At 48.0% G+C, this 7,234-nt stretch overlaps 1 long non-coding RNA gene across 1 annotated transcript; it reads left to right on the forward strand.

The window, feature by feature from the left end:
- The first annotated feature begins 2,187 nt into the window (after positions 1–2,187).
- LOC138098871 (uncharacterized) lies at positions 2,188–6,476 on the forward strand. Its single transcript, XR_011146655.1, has 3 exons — positions 2,188–3,174; positions 3,467–3,522; positions 3,707–6,476. It is a non-coding gene; the product is annotated as an uncharacterized lncRNA (long non-coding RNA).
- The last annotated feature ends 758 nt before the right edge of the window (positions 6,477–7,234 follow it).

Raw genomic sequence — 7,234 nt, forward strand, 5'->3', positions numbered from 1 at the left:
AGTTATGCTGATGCAGAACTGCTCAGACACAGTAGAGAAATGACACTTTGCTACCGTGATCGACAGTAAACTACACATTAATTAAAAGCATCTCCCAGTCACAGAAGGAACATTATCCACTTACTGATGGTGTTGTTTGGATCCCAGTGAAGTCCTGACCTGCAGAGTCTCCTGCCAGCCCCGTGCTGATGTTCCAGTGCAGTGACACTGAGTGCCCTTGGCCACCTTTTATAGCAGTCCAGAGCTCAGGAGCAATGGGAATGGGCTCCACAGCACTCTGTGACTAAGACCTTGTGTCAGGGAAATGAGACAGGTCCAGCAATAATAAATCTTGGATTTTAGAATATTCAGCTGTGACTAAGGAAAAGATCACAGCTTTGCAGGCAGTGTCTCCTTCCTTTGCAGTCTCTCCTGTTTTGTGAGAACCTTTGATTCTAACACAGCTTTCCTTTTTCCTAAGATGACTGACAAGGGATATCCAACTGTTCCAGGGTTGATCAGGAAAAGTGTCTCTGGTGTGGAAATAGATTTTCCTCCTTTCTTGTCCTTATGGCTCAGGTGTGGGACACTGAGTCGGGTAAGAGGAATCTAAATTAATAATACGGATGACCCCTGCAATTCACAGTCAGCAGAACCAAGTTACTCACAGAAAAACCTCAGGAGCTGGTAAATAATGGAATCCCAGAATGGTTAGACTGGAAGGGAACTTAAAGCCCACCCATCCCACCCCCTGTCATGGGCAGGGACACCTTCCACTATCCCCAGGTTGCTGCAAGCCCTGTCCAGCCTGGCCTTGGACACTTCCAGGATTGGGGCAGCCACAGCTGCTCTGGGCAACCTAAATAAGATCCTGCTGGATTTTAATGTTCAGTACAAATTTAATTTAAATCTGTTTTATGTACAGTAAAGAAATTTATTTGAAATCTTGGAAATGGGAGAAACTCACTAAACAATAAAAGTGCAAGTGGTAGTACAGGCAAAAAGCCAAATTCTTGTATGTTTTGAAACCCTACAAGCTGACACCACATAAGATTCGATATTCACTGTATGATCTCTAACCAAGTAATTTCAGTAGAATTTGGATACTCAGGATGTGGCTGGATCATTAGGCTGAAACTCCTTAAGGAGACCAGTTCCTACTTCTCAAAGTGAAGGACAGTGAATGTATTTGTCATCTCTGAGGAGCAGTACCCTGGGAAGATTGGAAAGATCATTTGCTCAGTGTTTTCAGAAGCGGTGGATTCCTTTCCCATAGGCACAGGGCTGTGTTCCTGATAAACCCAGGCTCAGGTGGATGCAGACACGTTGTCCTGCAGAGACAGGCCCTTTGCAGGGCTTCACAGCCTCGTCTGCTCTCGCAGCTTCCATGGACACCAAATTGCTTTTCATTATGTTCCTCAAGGCAGTTTGTCTGAGCCCCGCTGTTTCTGAGACACCCAATAAACGTTCCTGATTTCATTACCTGAGTCCTGATTGTTAAGGAGAGTGTCACCCATTAGAGTGTGTCACCAATTAAAGCTGACATTTGTTAAATACTGGTAAATCAGGGCCCGGCTTCACATCTGAGTCTCCAGTCACTTACGCTGTGGTCACACCAAATTATCCACCGTGGATCCCTTGGTTACATCTTGAAGGATTAATAAGCGTTGGCCAAAGTCCTGTGTAAAATATCTGGGACAATTCATCCGTGAACTTTTCAAATCTCCAGTGTACAATGGGTTTTCAGTGGATGCAGTTATCGGCATCTCCACTGGAAAAACACCAATTGAGTGGCCACAGGCAGACATGGTGACGTGGGGTTGGCACAGGGGCACTTGGAGCGTGTTCTGGTGGTCACACCACACTGCCATGGCTACGCCCTTCCACTGGCAATTTCCTTCCACCCAAGGACTCGGGAGAAGTCAAAATAACCATGGTCGTGGCTTTGTGACATCTCTGGGGGGTCGGACTGCGCCAGAGTTACTCTGTATCCATGAGAGATATAATATTTCTAAAGAAAACATAAAATGTGTCAATTGCCCGCTTAAACCCCAGCCGCACACACCCAGGAGGAAATGTTCCGAGCTGTAATGGGCTCAGTGCTCATGTCACAAGGGGAAGTTGTACCACCAGCACTCCCAGGTGTTGTTTTTAGCTGGGATAAATTAACCTCTGTGAGAGCCCTGAGCCGTGCAGAGTGGAGTAGGAGCCCGTTCTGCCGGGGAAGTAACGAGGGATTCGGGCTGACCAGAGCTTGGTCCCCTCGGGGCCTCCCTCCCTCCATTCTCGGAGCCATCACCGGTTTTAGCCTTGGCTTCAAAGCCTTCGCTCCCTCCCTCCGGCTTTTCCTGGTCTCTGCATGGGAGGGGCTTTCGCTGTTCCCTCACCTTCAGCGGGAGTTTTGGAGCAGGAGGGTTGTGCCAATTATAGTTTCCCAGGGAGTGATTCCTTTGTTTTGCTTTCCAGTCCTTTCCCCGGGGAGCCAGGTGGGGGAGGAAGGGAATATGGCTTGCTGCAGAGCATGAAAGAAAAGGGAAGAGAAAGCCTGGAGGCCCAGTTGAGGGGGAAGAAGGAACTGGGGGAGGGAACAAAAAGCAAAGCAAATGTGCAAATAGCTTCGTTAGGGCAAGGGGGATCCTCTGGCCTGGGATTTGAAAACTTAATTAAACAAAGACTGTGCTGCATCAAAGGGATCCTCTATCTGTAGGGAGATGGGCTGAGAGATCTGAGGAATTTTTTCCGTGTGCTGTTCTCTGTTACTCACCAGTAACAGGAGTGTGAGCTCCAGAAGACTTCCTGCTTCCCTGATGAAAACATCAACTCTTTTTTTTATTATTATTTTTGAGTTGTGGGGTTTTTTTCCCCTTACTGCTCTTAGCCCAACCGACCCGAATTCCTGTGAGCTGCTGTGCCGTGGATGGAAAGCTGGGCACCGCCCTGCCCTGAGGAAACGCTCTGACCACGCTCGTGGTAAATAGAGCTGCCCTGAGCTGCTGGGGAAGCAGCAGCTGCTGATGGGCTGTTTGCCCTCCCTGGCCTCCCTCACTCAGAGAAGGGAGGAAATGACACCTCATAGCAAACCACGAAATTTTGGCACCACCGCACCTACACTCGAGGTGCTACAGGGGCATCACCAGCTCTCTGCCCCCGGGGAAGGAGCCAGCAGATCCATGGCTTCCATAATCATTTCAAGAGGTGAAGTTCAGCTCTCAGGAGTGAGTTCCAGGCTTCCCCTCCCTCAGGGTGCTTTTAGCTCTTCTGTGTCACCTCCTTTTTGCTGGGGACAGTCCTGTGCCATCTGGAGAGGTGCCAGCAATCACATTTGGGAGTGGGGTAAACTGTTCCAAGAGCAGTTTGAAATCCTGGCCCCTATGCACTATGTACTGCGTCATTCCAGAGAAAACTCCCATCTTCCAGGGAATTAAAATTAGAGTTGAACAGCAGTGACTCAGGCTCACTGTTTTCATTTTCCATTTTCTGATTTCAGGCCAGATTTACAGAAGCTCCTGGGACTCACAGCTCTGGCTGAACATGGTAGCAAGGGTGAGTGTTTTGTCCTCCAAAACCTACCCTGAAGCCAAGCCTGGGGCTGATTCTCTTTTCTTCCCAAAATAGTCTCCAGATGGAATATTTTATCTGTGCAAAACAAATTCAGGTAAAGCTGAGACAAAGCCTCAGGTCCCTTTTGCTGCTTCTGTAACACCCGGGCTCTCTGGGCTTATTCCAGGTTCCACAGCATTGCAGAAATCTCCTGAGGACCTCACCTGAGTAAAAACAACAAAAAAAGAAGGGATGTCTCCCAGTGCCATGGGCTCTGTCTCCATGAAAAGGAACTCTCTGGGATCTGCCCCTGCAAGAGAATGTCACTGTGGTGCCCAAAGCCTAGATGTGAGACCCCAACAGTGGCAGAAGCCTCACACCTGGAAGGGTAGGGATGAAGGCTGAGCAATTACATGTCATTCAAGTAAAGAAACTTCTCACTAATTAATCCCCAAGTGCTGAGTCTTGGGGACACGGTGTGCCATTGTGCTCTGTCTTAGTTTAGGTCTATGATACATAAATTACAGTCTGTTGTTTCACTCTCCCTTTACATGAAGTCTGAGGTAGAGATAAAAGCTTTCACAGTTTAAAAATACATGTTTTAAAAGTGAGGAAATAAGGGATTTGTACCCCGTAAAAAGAAGAGTTTGTGGGACTAAGTTCAGGCTTGTGTAAGTCTCTGTTTCTTCAGAAAATGGCCTTCACCAGGGCTGGTCTCTGGGCAGGATGTGAAAATGGGCTGAATCCACAGGAACCTCATGACAGCAGGCTCAGATGTGCCTGTGTGCAGTCAGTTTCTGACTGAAGATGTGTCCCCTCCACCAGTTCCTGTTGGGTTCTAGCAATAACATTTCCCAGCAAAAGGCCTTTCTGTGGGCAGAATCGTGCCAGTAAATAACTGGTTTTGTTAGCGTCTGGTTTCGCTGGAGGAGCAGCTCTAAGACATCTTCTTGCAGATAGAAGTATTCTCCAGTAACTATTATCTGTCTGCAGAGCTATCCAGAGCTCCAGGAGCATTTGGACGATGCTCTCAGTCACATGGTGGGATTCTGGGGTGTCCTGTGAAGGACCAGGAGTGGATCTTTGATGGTTCCTGTGGGTCCTTTCCAGCTCAGGATATTCTGTGGTTCTGTGATCCCTTAAATTTGGCTCACACAGCTGAGGTTTCTTCGAAATCATAATGTCTAGAATGTGTTCATTTTCCTCTCTGAGACTGAAATCTCAGAAACCATGACAGCAGTTTGACTAGAACACCTTACTCCAGGTCACTGTGGTCTTGGATGCTGCTCTGGGGGTGTTATAAAGCATTTAACCAATGGTATTGGACACAAGTGGCATTTTGTTACTGTAAAAGCCACCGAGTGCAATGCAGCAGGATTTTCCAATCACTCACCAACTTGGAATAAGGAGGGAAGTAATGCAGCAGAAAGCAGCTTCCACACAGATGTGACATCCACATGTAGTGCTGCTCAGGGCTGGTTTGGGGACAGGCTTTGGGAGGACAATCAAATTGCTGACTTTGGAATGACACAAGTGCTGTGTGGCTGTGCTGGCACATCCCAACCCCGGCTCTGGGAATTTGGCTGAGCACTCTGACCTCTGCCTTGTGTCCTGGTGATGGGCCATGTTTAGTTTCTGAGTAATGCCAAAAGCAAACTGAAAATGGATTATGTTTGGATGACATGATTTTTGTGGACTGTGATTTATCAAATGTGGTGAGAGGCTGAACCCCAGGGAAGAAGTGCTTGAATAGAGCAGGTAACATGTCCTAGGTGAGTGCTGAGTGCTCTGTTTGCATTGCAGGACATGAACCAACTTCTGAATAAATGCTTTGTTCCCAAGTCTGTCATCTGGAATTATCTTCATACATCATGTGTAACTTTGGTATGAAATCGTAAGTTCTGTTAGGATTACGAGGTTGTCCAAGTTGCTCTCTAATATTTGTTCTGTTTCTTTTTTTTAAAAAAAATATCCATTATTGCAAAACTTAATGTTTGAAATGTACATTATGTGATATGAGCAGGGTCTAAGAATGCTGCAAACCCCTTTGGAGAAGGGAAGCGAGTACTGGAAATCACTGTCTGAAAGAAGTCACAAAGTGAAATGGCTGAACAGCTCCAACCTTCAAATTATTTCCTTTGTTTGTGTTGCCTCAGGAAATTAGCTGTCAGCTAATTTAGATTACAATGGATTAGATTTCCTTAATTAAAGGCAGGTAACCCTCAGATAACTATACACACAATTAAGATACTTTGGAGCATCCATTACCTCAAAATCATTGTTGTGTTTCTGTCCCTTGGCCAGTTTTGACCTTTGGAGGATTTTACTGAGAAAAAGCTCTTAAAAATAGGGATGCTGCAAAAGATTTTGGGAAATCCCAGTTAATTATGTCAGCTGGTTGTTTTTCATTCCACTTGAGTTTCTGGAATTCTGGTAGACTGAGGACGCCCCATCCTCTGCACAGTTCCTGCTTGAAAAGCAGAGTCAACAAGCATTAATTTATACTCAAAATGCCTTATTGTACATGGTATGATCCAAAGTATTATTAATTATACTTGTGCCAGATAAATTAGTCTTCTCTGGCCCATGGCAAAGACATGAAGTCTGGATTAAACCCAGCCTGGCTGCGAAGGGAGGATTTTGGGAGGTTATTGCAGCAACAGCCCTGGGTGGGTTTCATGTATTACCTGATAACTCAAATCAGGAGGTTTGTTATCTAAGGCAACCCCTTTGGAGCAAGTTAATTGTTTAATTAGAGGTTAAAACTCATGTTGTATGTACAAATGTCACGTACGAATGAGAGTTTGGCAAAGCACATCAACAGCACTGTGTATCTGTAACTAAAATTCCTCCTTTCAAATCCTCTCGTTTTCTCGAGTGCTTAAAAAAAGTTCCGTCTTTTGTGCCTCAGGAAGCAAAGCTCAGACATAAAATTTACCAAAAACTCTGGCTTACAGCAGTTTGCTCAACACTTATTAAAAGCTCATGGGGACAAATGGCTCTGAGAGAATTGAAACATTCTAACGTGTTAGCCCTACCTAGACGGATCTCACCGGGCCAGAAACACAAGGAAATAAAACTTTATTTTTCGTTTTAGCCAGAAAAACAACAGCTTTGGGGGTGTTACCACTCCCTCATTTCAGGGCCCGGGCGGGGCCCAGCCGCCTCAGCGCTCCCGCCATTGCCGCCAAGGTCCCACCCACCTGCGCGCGCGCGGTGACGCCGCCTGTCAATCAGCGCAACGGCGCCCTCTGATTCGCTGTTGCATAGCATCACGTGAGAGAGGGCTGGCCCTATATAAAGGCGGGCGGGGTAGGCACCGGCCGCCATTTTGTCCAGTGAGGAAAAGCGGAGCTGGGGTCTCGCTGAGGGTCGAGTCGGCTGAGTTTAGCGCGGGCTCCCTTCGCGCGGCCTCCCTCTGAGCACCGGTGAGGATCTTCACCGCGGAGGGCGGGGGGGAGGCGGCAGCCGCGGTCTCGGTACCCGGCAGGGCGGATGGAAGCGACGGCGGCGGCAAACAAAGAGCAGCCGCCATTTTGTAACGCCGGGCCTGGGGCGGCGGCTGCCTCGGCCCTGAGCGGAACCGGGCGGGGAGACGGCGGGTGGTCCGCGGGTTGCCGGGAGGAGCCCGTTCTCGGCCTGCTCCCCGCGGCATGTGAGGCGACGGGGGGTGGGAGGTGCCGTGGGGGCGGAGTGGCGGCGTCCCGCCTGCCCG

This window comes from Aphelocoma coerulescens, chromosome 26, assembly GCF_041296385.1.
Source record: "Aphelocoma coerulescens isolate FSJ_1873_10779 chromosome 26, UR_Acoe_1.0, whole genome shotgun sequence".
NCBI lineage: Eukaryota > Metazoa > Chordata > Aves > Passeriformes > Corvidae > Aphelocoma > Aphelocoma coerulescens.